At 34.0% G+C, this 15747-nt stretch overlaps 1 long non-coding RNA gene across 1 annotated transcript; it reads left to right on the top strand.

Annotated features, from left to right (window-relative positions):
- Positions 1-123: 123 nt before the first annotated feature.
- Positions 124-5637, top strand: LOC134693934 (uncharacterized). Its single transcript, XR_010102525.1, has 4 exons — positions 124-184; positions 291-315; positions 2549-2604; positions 5098-5637. It is a non-coding gene; the product is annotated as an uncharacterized LOC134693934 (long non-coding RNA).
- Positions 5638-15747: the final 10110 nt, after the last annotated feature.

Raw genomic sequence — 15747 nt, 5'->3', positions numbered from 1 at the left:
TAAAAATAAAAGGAACAAATAAATTAAATAAAATAAGATGCATAAAATATTTCACAAAAATATTTATTTCTTCGAATTTGCATATGATTGTTGTGTTTTATATGTTATTTTAAAGAGTATTCCCAATTTTTAATAACCCATTTTGAACATAGGCTATGTCCTTTCTTCCGCTTTCGTGTTGCTGGTAGGTCGCATGAAATTTTCTAAAAACAAATCCATTTGAATCACTTTAACTTTTTGTCATCTTTTGTTAATTTGTTATTCTATAGTTGTATTTTCATTTCTTTCAGATAATATAGCAAGATGAGAGCAAAGGTAAGCATGTAACTTAATTTTTGTATCTAATTAGTCATGATCCTAAACATGTCGGATAACACGCATTACCTTCCTACCATTGATGCATTTTGTTTGTAACGGGGATAATGTTAATTTGCAACACTTAGTGACTTGCAACATCTTCCATTCAGAGTTTTAATGATTTATTGCAAAAAAATGTGTGATGTATTAATTGTAATTTGAGGTAATTGAACTTGTAAACTTCGGCCATGTGGATTGCTGTTCCAGCATGCGAACATTTACGATTTTGAGAATTAAGGGTGTCGGTGTCAACATATCTCGTGTCTTGTAGTAACACTATTGTCAGCTGTATCACATTGATTTAGTATCCACCATGACAACCTGTATCCAGGTGTAATGCTAAGTCGTTATACTAAGGCTATTTTTTTCTTATTTTTTCTGTAGACTTAGCTTTAATTTTTTATAACCATGCATTGGCAAGCTTGATAACTCGTAATTGTTTGTCAGTAACTAAATGTACGATGATGTCCCATACGGAACCTTCTGACCTTGTTTGTTTACATTAAAATTTCAATGGAGTCAAAATCACGTGATGTCAATCCGTTATATCCAATCAAATTGCTCTACTGTCAATTAGGGGATTTTTCAGTCTACGTCAATTACGTTATTTCTTTCTGGGATATTGCTTCAAAATATTTTGCAATAGTTCTGGGTTTTATTCAACAGGAAAACTCTTGTTTTGCCATCCCTTTTGACATCAAGGAAATTTTGTATGAATATTTACCTACAGTCATGATGGTCAGAATATCGATCTTTTTATAATGAATAAAAAGGAAATTCTATGAAAAATAAATGTAAATTGTTTCTTATTAACCAACTCTATATGCCTGTTCAAAATTATGGCATGGACATCGTTTTTTCATATAGTTTTCCTTTCATTTTGGTTGGGCTTTTTTCGCGGGAAAATCGAGAAAGAGGTAAGGAGCATGTCATTTATAAATTCCTAAAAATACGATTTGCTTGACCTGTATTGCCTGCTACAAGATTGATGACGCTGAATGGAATGTACACAAAGCAATGGAGGCCGGAAATGGGATTTTGTGAAGTTCTAGAATGTTTTTAAATATTCGGAAGTTGGGATTGAAACGGGCATTAGAAAATTGGCATTTTTTGGCAATAATTGAGAACAACAATGAAAACTTACCTTTAGAAATGTTTTTTTATTCAAAAATGGAGAAAAAACGTATTTTGCACTGTTTTTCTACGCCAGAAGTACCGTAGTGACATCAATGCGGAGTTTCCCCGTGTGTTAAGTTCAAACACAAATACCTAACGAACTGACAAGATGAACGATCTTAGACTACGGTAGGATATGCTAATATTAAAATAATAGAACGAGAAATTCCATAATCTTTGACCCCCCTTAAATTGAAGCCATATAATTTACTATATATTCTTTTACACGTGTTGCAAAAGTTGCTGGATTTCAACCTTTGTTGCTGTGCAGAACCAAATTTTAGTCTACTAGGAACAAAAAACACTTAAATCCGGCATCTTCTGCCATATTCATAATCATCAAACTGAATACACTGCCATGTGTCTTAGTGTGCATACAGAACCATCACCTCCCCTCAAATTATATATTTATTTTGTCCATACAATGTTCTAGAATGAGAACAAATGTTTGGAATTCTTTGAAAAGTCCATTTTGGGTTTATCAAATTTCAATGCTGTTCTATAATGTGTAAAAATTGCAAATCTCACCAAAAAAATGATTTGAAGGCTATATACACCTTATCGCTACATTGTATTCTGGGCTGACCCCAGAAAGTGTCCCCCTTCAACTATTGGCATTTCATTGTTGCATCAGATATTTTTTATGAGGTATAAACATTACAGGAAGTAGCATGTAAGGCGGTCAAATAGTGATAATGATTGAGGAATAAGATGTTCATTTTATTTTATTGTAAACATATTTATTTATAGTGGATTGGGAAACAAGTTTTGCAACTTATATTAATCCCTTTCCACTTTGCGGGTGCGATTTCTGCCTTGTAGCGGCATTAGCCTACTCTATTTCGAAATCTACAAGGGTGTTGATGATAGTCCGTCGGAAGGGGACGATAAATGTCTGACCCGTGTTAAGAGAGAGCCATATCTCTAGCACGTAAAAGACACCCTTGTAGATTTCGAAAAAGATGTTCATTTTGTTTGTATCTAAAAGGGTAAACATTTTACTTTTCTTTTTCAGTGGCGTAAGAAGCGTATGAGGAGGTTGAAGCGTAAAAGGAGGAAGATGCGTGCAAGGTATTTAATATTAACTTGAAAACATAAAAAAAAATCATTTGAAGACTGCCGTCGAGTCACTATATATAGCTATTATTAAAGATCAATGGACCTTGTGGCTTTTAATTGTTAACAGATAAATATCTTGTGTACTTGAATAGCTCCCTAATGAGATAAATTGAATGAAACACAAGGTCAACAATGAGCTATAAAAAGGTGTTTTTCAGGAAGGGAAGTTGACATTTTGAAAAGATGCTGATATCAAGAATGTATTTTATGCCGTTGCGCGAGGGCATATGTTTTTTTGTTTTCTTTCTCTTAACTTAAGTTTGCCTCCACCAAATGTCGTAAAACTTGTACACAATGTATATTACCACAAAACAGATCAAATTTGAATTTTGGTGGCAGCACTTCATCAATGAGCTACGCCTAAACAACAGTCTACTACAAAAGTTCTAGAAATGACATGCAAGCAATTCAAAAAAGACTTGATATATGTAAAATTTTATAACAGCAACCAACAAGCATCATACATTGAACGGGCACATACTTACAGAATGTAAGGGTTAAAAATATTGGTGGAAATCCAAACGCCTCCTAAACCTGTGACAGTGGTGCAACAGAATAATACATTTAGAATAATGGGGAGTTTCCTTTTCGATACTGAAGAAATCATGTGGAATATCTAAACGAGCCTGTTACAGTGTTCTCCCCAGGATTTTTGGATAGCACCAGGGTAACGCGTGACGAAATGAATTTTAAAATATTTTGTGTCGCGTTGCTTCGCTTATTTTTTTCTTGTTAGTTTTTGTCATTACCTTTTGGCCTTTGTTTTGTTTACTGTGGTACTGTGTTGTATGGACTTTGGGTCAGAACATTATTGGTAGAAAAAGTAAATCAATAAAACAGTTTGTATACTTTAATATCTTTGAAAAAGAAAAGAAAGCACAATTAGTCTTTAAACTAAAGTCACTTCTTATATTTTGATCAAGCCATTTTATCCCAGTACTTGTAGTTTCACTACACATTCCCCATGTTAGATTTGACCATAACAATGAACTTTGAACAAGATTAATATTTGATACATAACCTTCAGTAAGGTATAAACTATTTTCCATTCTTTTTAACAACCACTAATTTATTTAATTTCCTATGCATATAAGTTATTACATTAAATTATTTTATATTTATTCAATTCTTCAACATACATATACAACAGATATATTACATACTACACGATGATATCGCACAGCAATTTATAGATTATCAATCTTAATAAATTTAGGCTAATAACCAATTTTATTATAACAAATTATTTTCATATAAAATGTCTTTGTATCAATAAAGGTATGATTCTCTAAAATAATTTGCAAAACATTTGTGTTGGTATGTTCCACCAAAGTTTTTATCCTTAATGTAACATTCTAATATAATTTTGCATTCGATTTGTAATTTATTTTAATTTTCAATGAGAAATTATATGTGAGGAGCATTTATTTGTAATAAGCTAATTCAGGGGAAGTTACTCCACAATTAATTTCTAACGGGCAAATTATTTTGACTAAAGACTGGCGTAATAGAGTTCATTAACAAATGTTTGCTTGTCCCCTATTACAAGTCTGTTATTAAAATTATGATCTCTTAATTAATTAAAACACGAGAGAATTGTGTACATCGATTAAATCCAATCATCAAGGTTAAACTCGACAGGTAAATCGATCACGTGGTGTAAACAATCTACTTGTCAATACTGGATTAAACTGGTTCATTGTGGTTAGAACTGGTCAATTTTCATATAAAATTTTAACCCTCACTGAAACTTTACCGATTTTAATACGATTTTAGAAAACTTTGGCACCACGGAGAAAAATTATACATCGCGGCAAGAACGATACCACCGCGGTAGAAAATTATACATCGCGGGCCCGTGGTCCTTTAAGGGCCTGGGGAGAACACTGCTGTTAGTGTGATTTGAGATATTCCATATGATATTGTCAGTATCAAGAACGAAACTACCTATTATTCTGTTTGTCGGTAATTATGACATCACACTATGTATTGCCTAATATTTTCAGTGATACAGCCAGTACGTTGATACTCCAAAATTTTGGGCAGTAAGATCAAAAGGAAAATATACAAACTACCAATAACAGATCTCGATTAAACAAGACAGACAATGCAGTCTTGATTCAGTAGATCTAGAGATGATTATATTGCAGCTCTAAAAGCATGAATTGTATTTCATAACTGATTCTTCAGATACTCATATCAAAATTTTCTATGGAATATTATAAGCTGTGACTGATTTAGTACTGTTGAAAGGGTTGCATGTACAATATGATACAAAAGTGTTTAATTTAAAAATCAAAATTGGAAAAATCTTCCTTTCTTGTATATTTTTTTAAAAATAGACTATACTTTTGTTTGACATTTTGTCATCATTGAACACAATGATACAGGTTGTACACTTCAAGAATGAATAGTTTTTTATCAGCTGCATTTGTTTACTTTCAGGTCTAAGTAGACGTTGCCATCGTTTATTTTCAAAATTCCAATTGATGTGTTCTGCTATAGACCAAGGTATTGCAACCATGTGTTCAGTTGAGAACTCCTTTTGATGATGAAAACAATGATGATGATGAATTAGCATGGTCACGTGATCAAAGTCTTAGTTTGACCAGGTACCATGCTTTCGACTGAAAACATGGCTGTTACAACAACAATATGTTGTCATGGTGCACTAACACGACTTACAACAACAGCAACACAAAGCAACAACAACAATTTGTCATCGAGGGCTCAACTTTGGGAACTATCTATTTAAGAAGAATGAGGAAGAAGAAGAATTGGTGTCTACTGCGTGGAAGTCTCCATGGTGACCAGGCTAGGCATCTGTATGGTAACCACTGTTGAGGCTTTGGTGGCTCCTCTATGAGAACATATTTTGTAATATCTCGGACTTGGCAATGATCCAATTTATCCAAAGACATGAAATTGCATGGATTGAATTGTTCAGTTGAGGTTTTGAAAATATTAAAAGAAAAAAAATCAAAATTTGTATTTTTAGTCTGATATTGTGGTTGAAATTAGCCAGGTTGTCTAGTAAAATCGCTATAAAAAGATTATTATTATTTCAACTCTTGCATTTCTCACTGTTGTCTTGGCAGCTAAGATAAATATTCTCTCATTGATGGCCAATGATAATCGCAATAGATTCAATGATTTTTAAGTAATAATTCTTCAAATCGGGCGTTACTTCTCGGACAGTATTATAGAAGGGTAAAAGTACAGGGTACCACTTCCTTGTGAACCACCTGAATATGGTAAAAACCATAATAGATACAGATAATTTGATAATACATGTATGGCAGTTAGGCAAATATCAGATTCAATTTAGATATACAATTTACTTACCTAAAATCACCACATGACTTGTAATAATATTGGTAACTCCACAGGAAAAATTGAACTGGAAAGTCTGTAATCGAAAGCAAAAACAACTCTTAGATTTGACCTGGTACATTGACAAGCATTTTCTTGGATAATTGTGGAACAAACATGGTGTTATAGCTAGCTTAACCTCTTGAAAGTCGATATATTCCATTTATTGACTTGAAATAGGAATACAGGTCATCAAAGAAAAATGGCATACAGTACAAGAACAAAAAAGACAGCACAATAACGAGATTTGAAGAATTTTCAATAGAAATATTTAATTGATCAACTGAGCACAATTAGGTTTAAATAAAGATCTGGATGTATTAATTTGAAAATGTATGGTTGTCATGACTGACGATATTGCAATGATTTTAACATGTAATTTACCTCATCTGAAGACATTTGGTTTCCTAACTAACTTGGTTTAAGTGTATTCTCTTTTTAAAATTGGAACTACAAAGTTCCTTGCCTCTAAAGGAAGAATTGAATAATCCTAATTTGGTGTCCAAAAACTTGTACCTGTCTAATTGGTTAATGGCATTGTTTAGTTGCCTGTACTTAAGATGTGTTCACACGTTTAAACAATTCATCAGACTCGGATCCCCCTTTTTAGCTAACCTTGCCCGAAGGCCCAAGTTAGCTTTTCTCATCACTTGGCGTCCGTCGTCGTCATTAACATTTTACATTTTGAACTTCTAGATAACCTCTTAATGGAACGAAACCAAACGTGGCATGCATGTTCCTTATGAGGTGCTGATCAAGTGTTGTTACTTGTAGCCGATCCATCATTCAAGATGGCCGCCAATGGGGACTTGGTTTAACATAGGACCCTATGGGAAATGCATACAAATGACTTCTTTTAGAGAACCACTGAATGGAATGAAACCAAACATGGCATGAATGTTCCTTACGTGCTGACCAAGTGTTGTTACTTTGTAGCCGATCCATCATTCAAGATGGCAGCTAGCGGGGGACTTTAGTTTAACATAGGACCCTATGGGAAATGCATACACATGACTTCTTTTAGAGAACCACTGAATGGAATGAAACCAAACATGGCATGAATGTTCCTTATGAGGTGCTGACCAAGTGTTGTTGCTTTTTAGCTGGTCCATCATTCAAGATGGCCGCCATCGTGGGACTTAGTTTAACATAGGACCCTATGGGAAATTTATACAAATGACTTCTTTTAGAGAACCACTGAATGGAATGAAACCAAATATAGCATAAATGTTCCTTTCTTAATGAGGTGCTGGCCAAGTGTTGTTACTTTGTAGCCAAATTTTATCTTTTTTTTTTATATGATTTCAAAGGTAGATTCAGGTGAGCGATACAGGCTCTAGTTTTAAGAAAAGTGGTTGCTCCTCAATAAAAGTCATCATTTTGGATGATTTACAGTAGTTTAAAGATGCATCAGTGTGCTTACAGATGAAGAAACAAAAAGCTGTGTTCAGGATCACTACATTTGCAATTTTTCTCCAAACAAGGAGTATTTGTCAAAATTAAGGGGTAATATTTTTTTCCAGTTCTAATTGTATTTTAACGGATCTGATGTACTACAAAAAAAAACCTAATTAACCTAAACTTTTATCAGTAATGCATTTATGAGTGAACCGTATTATTTATCTTTTATTTATCTATAAAGAGAAGGATTTAAGTTGGTGAAACGGAGACACGACTGACCCCTTGCGATGCCCAGTTCTTGATTTATCAAAAGTTGATGAAAAAAGTAAAAACACAAAAAATACCGAACTCCGAGGAAAATCCAAAATCAAAAGTCCAAACACATCAAACGAATGGATAACAACTGTCATATTCCTGACTTGGTACAGGCATTTTCTAATGTAGAAAATGGATTGAACCTGGTTTTATAGCTAGCTAAACCTCTCACTTGTATGGCAGTCGCATCAAATTCCATTACATTGTCAACGATGTATGGACAAAACAAACATACTCAAAGAGTAAAAATGTCAAAAATAGGGGTACAGCAGTCAATATTGTGTTATCATCTTAATATCACTATAAAAACAACAAATGTAACGAAGAATCACAAAAAGGCATACATCAAATTTAACATACTCATTTTGCTTTTCTTATACCACTTAATTTATCTAAACGGAGTAATGAGTACGCAGACAGGACTGCCCCCTTGCGATGCCCAGTACTTAATTGATTTGTCAGTCTACTTATCGTTTTTGGATTAGTTCTAATGGAGTAATATTCAATACTCTGTCTCTGTTCACAAAGAAATAGAATTATTCCTTCTTTAACTTCAGTATGGTCGCTTTTCCTTTTTCTGCAAGATCCATGAGACCAGAGATCCATGATGATTATCGTTACTAGATTAATGTAATCGAGAAACAACACCCGTTATGGTGCTGAGTTATATCCAAAAATAATGAAGTTATAGAAAAGAAGGTTGAGACAAAAACAAATGACTATTATATTTATTTATATATATATGCTTTAAATGCTTAGGTTTTTATACGACCTTAAAATTGAAAACGTTTGGTCGTATATATATATATACTAAAGAAATATTGACACCGAATGTTTGTGGCACAACATCCTGTCCACAAGTTAACAACTTTTTTTTCTGTGACGTATTAAATTTATATTGAGATCCAGTTTGTTACATCTTGTGATCAATTTTATTTGGCAATCGTCAATGGCAGTCAGCAGGGTTAAAGAACATCAGTTGTTCGACCTGTTAGTCAAATGCGTTTTGTTTAAATATACTTTTTCACTCTTTTGGTCTTTTGGAAAATGTTGTTTGTGCTGTTTTTAGACCCTTCTACAACGAAATTTGTTTGACATGCACACGTATAAAAATTGCGGTTTTTATCCAACGCAGTCATAGGTTTGAACGTAGTTTTCAATTTATACTCGTTTATATTTTTTGTTTGGGCATGTATCATATTTTCCCTCCGGTTTATATGATCCGTTCATCCTATATATTGACTCTTAAAATTCAAGAGTTAATCTAAAAATGAGGGTACTTTCTCTAAAAAATGAGGGTACTTTTTATTTGGCCTTCCAAATACCGTTTCGATCCCTAACATCACTGAAGAGACATTTATTGTCGAAATCCGGATATGGTGTACTAAAGAAATATTGACACCGAATGTTTGTGGCACAACATCCTGTCCACAAGTTAACAACTTTTTTTTTCTGTGACGTATTAAATTTATATTGAGATCCAGTTTGTTACATCTTGTGATCAATTTTATTTGGCAATCGTCAATGGCAGTCAGCAGGGTTAAAGAACATCAGTTGTTCGACCTGTTAGTCAAATGCGTTTTGTTTAAATATACTTTTTCACTCTTTTGGTCTTTTGGAAAATGTTGTTTGTGCTGTTTTTAGACCCTTCTACAACGAAATTTGTTTGACATGCACACGTATAAAAATTGCGGTTTTTATCCAACGCAGTCATAGGTTTGAACGTAGTTTTCAATTTAGACTCGTATATATATATATATATATATATATATATATAAAACGTCTGAATAATAGTCAACGATTTTTCCCACGAGGGCGCTGGATCGTTACAAGTAACGATACATGTACACAATAAAATAAATTATATAAAAGGCGTTTATATATATATATATATATACAACTCGTCTAAACATCAACCCAACAATGTTAGATCTGTAAATTTGCTTTCGCAAATTTTTGGTTCTTCCCTCGCCGGGATTCGAACCCATGCTACTGTGATATCGTGACACCAAATCGCCTGCACTGCAGCCGTCCCGCTAGACCACACGACCACCTGGGCTCTCAAAAAAGAGCTTTCGGTGGCCATATGTTACCTTTCCACGTCAGTTTTAATCTAGCGGCGTACTACAGTACATGATATATAAGGCATGAAGATGTTATTGTTACAGATCAGCTAAATTATCTATAGTAAAGGATCCTACAAATTAATGTAAGATACAGTCACAGAAAATAATTATATTCATAAGTACGTCTGAGTCAGTGACAACCCTACAACAGATGTATATATATATATATATTGGTATCACGTTGGTGTCGTCGTCTGCGTCGTTGTCACCGTCGTCGTCGTCCGAAGACATTTGGCTTTTGCACTAATACTGTACATAGTATAAGTAAATAGAAATCTATGAAATTTGTACACAAGGTTTATGACCACAAAAGGAAGGTTGGGATTGACTTTCGGAGTTATGGTCCGAACAGTTTTGAGAATTAGGGGCCAAAAAGGGCCCAAATAAGCATTTTCTTGGTTTTCGCACTATTACTTAAGTTAAAGTTAATAGAAATGTATGAAATTTTGACACAAGGTTTATGACCACAATTTAAAAGGAAGGAAGGTTGGGATTGATTTTGGGAGCTTTAGTTCCAACAGTTTAGGAATTGGGGGCCAAAAAGGTCCCAAATAAGCATTAATCTTGGTTTTCGCACCATAACTTTAGTATTAGTAAATAGAAATCAATGAAATTTTAACACAAGGTTTATATAAACGACCACAAAAGGAAGGTTGGGATTGATTTTGGGAGTTGAGGTCCAAACAGTTAAGGAATAAGGGGCCCAAAGGGTCAAAAATTAAACTTTGTTTGATTTCATCAAAAATTGAATTAAACAACTGTGTATGTAGATTCTTACTTTTTGGTCCCGTTTTCAAATTGGTCTACATTCAGGTCCAAAGGGTCCAAAATTAAATAAGTTTGGTTTTAACAAAAATTGAATCCTTGGAGTTCTTTGATATGCCGAATCTAAAAATGTACTTAAATTTTTGATTATTGGCCCAGTTTTCAAGTTGATCCAAAATTAAACTTTGTTTGATTTCATCAAAAATTGAATAATTGGGGTTCTTTGATATGCCAAATCTAACTGTGTATGTAGGTTCTTAATTATTGGTCCCGTTTTCAAATTGGTCTACATTAAGGTCCAAAGGGTCCAAAATTAAACTAAGTTTGATTTTAACAAAAAATGAATTCTTGGGCTTCATATATTTGCTGAATCTAATCATGTTCTTTGATTTTTGATTATGGGCCCAGTTTTTTGAGTTGGTCCAAATCAGGGTCCAAATTATTATATTATGTATTGTGCAATAGCAAGAAATTTTCAATTGCACAGTATTCAGCAATAGCAAGAAATCTTCAATTGCACAGTATTGTGCAATAACAAGAAAGTTTCAATTGCACAGTATTGTGCAATAGCAAGAAATCTTCAATTGCACAGTATTGTGCAATAGCAAGTAATATCTAATTGCACAATATTGCGCAAAAGCAAGAAATTTTCAATTGGAGTTATCTATCTTTGACCAGAATAGTAGTTGAATCAACTTAAATCATTGTTTTATACCATATACAATGTATATTCACTTTTACTACCAACTGATAGATTAAAACAATCTTTATCATTCAGCGATCGATAAAAAGCACTTTTTTACGTTTTAATATTTTATGATGTTAAAATGAGTAGTTGTTGTTGCAAACTCCATTAGAAATTTGAATTGAGATCAATTTTGGAATAAGAGAAAGGGGGATGTGAAAAAAAAAAAAATTGGAGAGGATTAATATTCAACAGAATAGTGAATTGCTCAAAGGCAGAACAATTTTTTTAGTTCATTAGACCACATTCATTCTGTGTCAGAAACCTATGATGTGTCAACTATTTAATCACAATCCAAATTTAGAGCTGAATCCAACATGAATGTTGTGTCCATACTTGCCCCTACCGTTCAGGGTTCAACCTCTGCGGTCGTATAAAGCTGCGCCCTACGGAGCATCTGGTAAAATTTTAAGCCCAAAACTGCATTATACCCCTATGTTCTAATTTTAGCCATGGCGACCATTTTGGTTGGTTGGCCGGGTCACCGGACACATTTTTAAAACTTGATACCCCAATGATGATTGTGGTCAAGTTTGGTTTAATTTGGCCCAGTAGTTTCAGAGGAGAAGGTTTTTGTAAAAGTTAACGACGAGTTTTGGTCCAAACAGTCTGAAATTAGGGGCCCAAATAAGCTTTTTTCTTGGGTTTCGCACAATAACTTTAGTATAAGTAAACGGAAATCTATGAAATTTTAACATAAAGTTTATGACCACAAAAGGAAGGAAGGGATTAATTTTGGGAGTTTTGGTCCTATCAGCTTAGGAATTAGGGGGGGGGGGGAAGGTTCCGAATAAGCGTTTTTGCACAATAACTTTAGTATAAGTAAATATTTGAATAAGACTCGCTAGATTTTTGACATTTTAGACCAACTTAAAGGATTCAATCGTCAGATAAAAGTTACTTTTTCATACACATCACCCTCTAAATCGAGTATGTCGTTGACAATTCGGACTTGTTATATTGGATGGGGTGGACAGGGGGTACCTTTCTCCTTTCTCCCGCCCCTCTTCTCCTTTCTCCCACCCTCTTCTCCTTCCGCCCGCCCCTTTCTCTAGTCTCAAATCGATCAATTTATTGAATAAGCGTTTCACAAATGATATCGGATATGTTCCTTACGTCGTAACTACAATCCCCTTCCCTTTCATAAATGTGACCAACCGAATTAGACTATTTACCGGGTTTGTTATCACATAAGCAACACGACGGGTGCCACATGTGGAGCAGGATCTGCCTACGCCTCCGGAGCACCTGACATCACCCCTAGTTTTAGGGTGGGATTTGTGTTGTTTATTCTTTAGTGTTCTATGTTGTGTCATGTGTACTATAATATTGTTTATCTGTTGGTCTTTTTCATTTTTAGCCATCGCGTTGTCAGTTTGTTTTAGATTTATGAGTTTGACTGTCCCTTTGGTATCTTTCGTCCCTCTTTTTTAAATTGAAGTTGTAGTTGAAAATCAATCAATCAAATATTTTAAGCTGAATGTGCACCCTGTTAGTTGGAAATAAAACTAAAGTTAATGCGAATCGAAGTCGAATTACGTGTGAACTCAGCATTAATAGAAAGTTTTCGAAAACCAGACATGGTAAATAAAAACAAAATAACAAACACCATTCAGATCCCGTTACATACCTCTCAGTAAAAAAATATTACTCTTTATTAAGTTATGTCATCCTTTTTCTGCCAAATTCTATGCATTTCGGTCAACTTTTGAGCAATTTATCTAAAACAAAAACCAACAAGGGTGGTGACATGTGTCTCTATACATACACGGGCTCACAATAAAATCCAGGAAATTGTTAGTGTATAGCCTTTCTCCATATATAAGAGATCGTAATGAATTAGTGACGACGTTACTATACCATATTTTGGGGATTTTTTTGGGACTGTCCCAAGTGAGAGATTTGGCTAATCATAAAACCAGGTCAAATTAATTCACTATTTTCTACATAAGAAAATGCCTGTACCGATTCGGAATATAACAGTTGTTATCCATTTGTTAGATTTTGCCGTTTGATTTCAGGCTTTCCGTTTTTTTAATTTCCTTGGAGTCTTTTTTTTTTTTTTAGGTTACTTTACTTTTTATTAGCACTTTCTTTAATATTTTAATTAACTCATTTATTTAATAATTGTTTTCCTGCTAAATTTTAATAATTTTAACACACATTTTTGTCCCCCCCCCCCCCCTTTTTCTCCTTTCTCACGCCCCTTCTCTCCTTTCTACCACACCTTCTCTCCTTTCTCCCTAGTCTCGATCATCCAGCCGCTTTATTTTTCAAAGTAGAGCGTCTGGATGACATGTGATATAAAAATGGTAATTTATGACATTCGGAATAGTATCGGATTTTTTAGCTTGTATTTAAAGATAATGTCCAAGACGAATAACCAAGAAGTTGGTTATTGACTTCGGAAGAAATTATATATTTTTTTTTGTGACGACATACAAGTCGTGGAAAACACCAGACAGCATGGCTTCTATCACCGCGAAGGAAAATAACAGCACATCAAACTTTGGTAAGATGATATAAAAACACAAACTGTTACATAAATTTTAATATTAGTACAACCTGAAACATCGAGTAGTTATATTCTTTCATGCATGTCCGTGCTACGCAAACAAGTTAATACTTATATACAATAAATGGCATTTTTTGTATTAACTGGGTTCACTCGAACAGTCGTATACGCTATAAATACATTTTGTGATTGATTAGTAGTATCTTTAACTTTATAAATACTTTATTGAAAAGTGCTATGAAATGTGAACTTCATCCAGGATAAGTTTGTTGTATCTGTCTGCAGTGTATAATGGAGTTCGCATTTGGATATGTGAAAAAAGGGGGAGGAAGAATACACATTTAAAGGAGGGAACGCAATCCAAAACCATTAGTAGAAGAAAACCAAACAAAGTATATCTAGAAGATGCCAATTTGAACATACACCAAATGGTCAAAATGATTTATGCTCGATTTTTTTATAAAACAAATGCATTTAGCTTTTACAAACATATAAGAAGTGGGACACGTTGTTATAAAAAGTAATTTAAATATACTGTTGGTAAAAAAAGTCTGGACTGGTCAACTGGACAATACTTTTTTTGCACTTTTAAAAGGCATTTTTTCCACACTAAAAAAAAATCATAAAAGAATACATGCAATATTGTCGGTGAATATATACCAATTGGCTTTCTTAACCTTGAAATAAAACCATGGCATGAGGAAAACACTGAAAATTCGATTTTATGCAAAACAATAGATCCAGCATCCATGGATGGAGGTGTCAATGAGGCAACAACCGGTGATCCCAGTGACATACATTACCCAAAGTAGACATCTACATGATTAAGAGGTCATAATGTAGACTAAAACAAAAATTGAGAATAAAAGTACCAAAAGGTCAACATTATACAAATAAGAAGATGTGATATGAATACCAATGAGACAGTTATCCACCCCAAGCTCAAACGAGGTAGATGTGAGCAAGTATAGGCAACTGTATGGCCTTCAAAAATGATAAAAATTCATGCATGATTTTGATAGAGAATACAAACAGGGAATGTGTCAAAAAGACACCAACCCGACAAAAGAACAGGAAACAACCCAATGCCACCAATGGTTTGTGTCATCAACACAGCGAGATAATCTCGCATGTCGTAGAGGGATTCAGCTTGCACCAAGACATTTTAAAATGTATATTTACATATAATATTTTTTCCATACAATTTGTTTTCATATATGCTATGCTGGTGATAAAAAATTAATATGATTTTAACATTTACTTTTCTTTTGTAGACAAACCAATGAAGATTTCTGGACAGATATTATATGTAAAATGTGAAGAATTAAAAAAAAATCTATAATACTTGAATTTTCATTGTATCATAAACAGCTCCAATTTTATAAAAAAAAAAGATTCAAAGATTTGTTTTTAATTACTGAAGCTGCCAGCAATCATTATAATCACAGTATATAAACATTATTCTTGACAGCAACCATAAAGCGAAAAAAGTTACACAAACATTCAAGTTGGCATTGTATCTCATTTACATGTCTGACCCTTCTCAGTTATTTATATGGTGTGGAGTTTTCTTAATATTGAAGGCCGAGCAGTTATTATATTTGCGAACATCCATGTCATTTGAACTCTGCTAGGTCAGAGGCGGATTAAGGGGGGGGGGGGGGGGGGCAGGGGGCCCGGGCCCCCCCTTTTTGGGAAAAAAATTGGTTGCTTATATAGGGAATCACTGAAGCGTGACTGGAGCGGGCCCCCTCTTAGGTCAGTCAGTGGGCCCCCACTTATGAAAATTTCTGGATCCGCCACTGTAGGTTGTTGCCTCAACTGCAATCATACCAATCTCCTTATTTTATATAAAA

This window comes from Mytilus trossulus, chromosome 13 (genome assembly GCF_036588685.1).
Source record: "Mytilus trossulus isolate FHL-02 chromosome 13, PNRI_Mtr1.1.1.hap1, whole genome shotgun sequence".
Lineage (NCBI taxonomy): Eukaryota > Metazoa > Mollusca > Bivalvia > Mytilida > Mytilidae > Mytilus > Mytilus trossulus.
The sequence above is the reverse complement of the archived record's forward strand: the minus strand, read 5'-3'. Positions and strand labels throughout refer to the sequence as shown.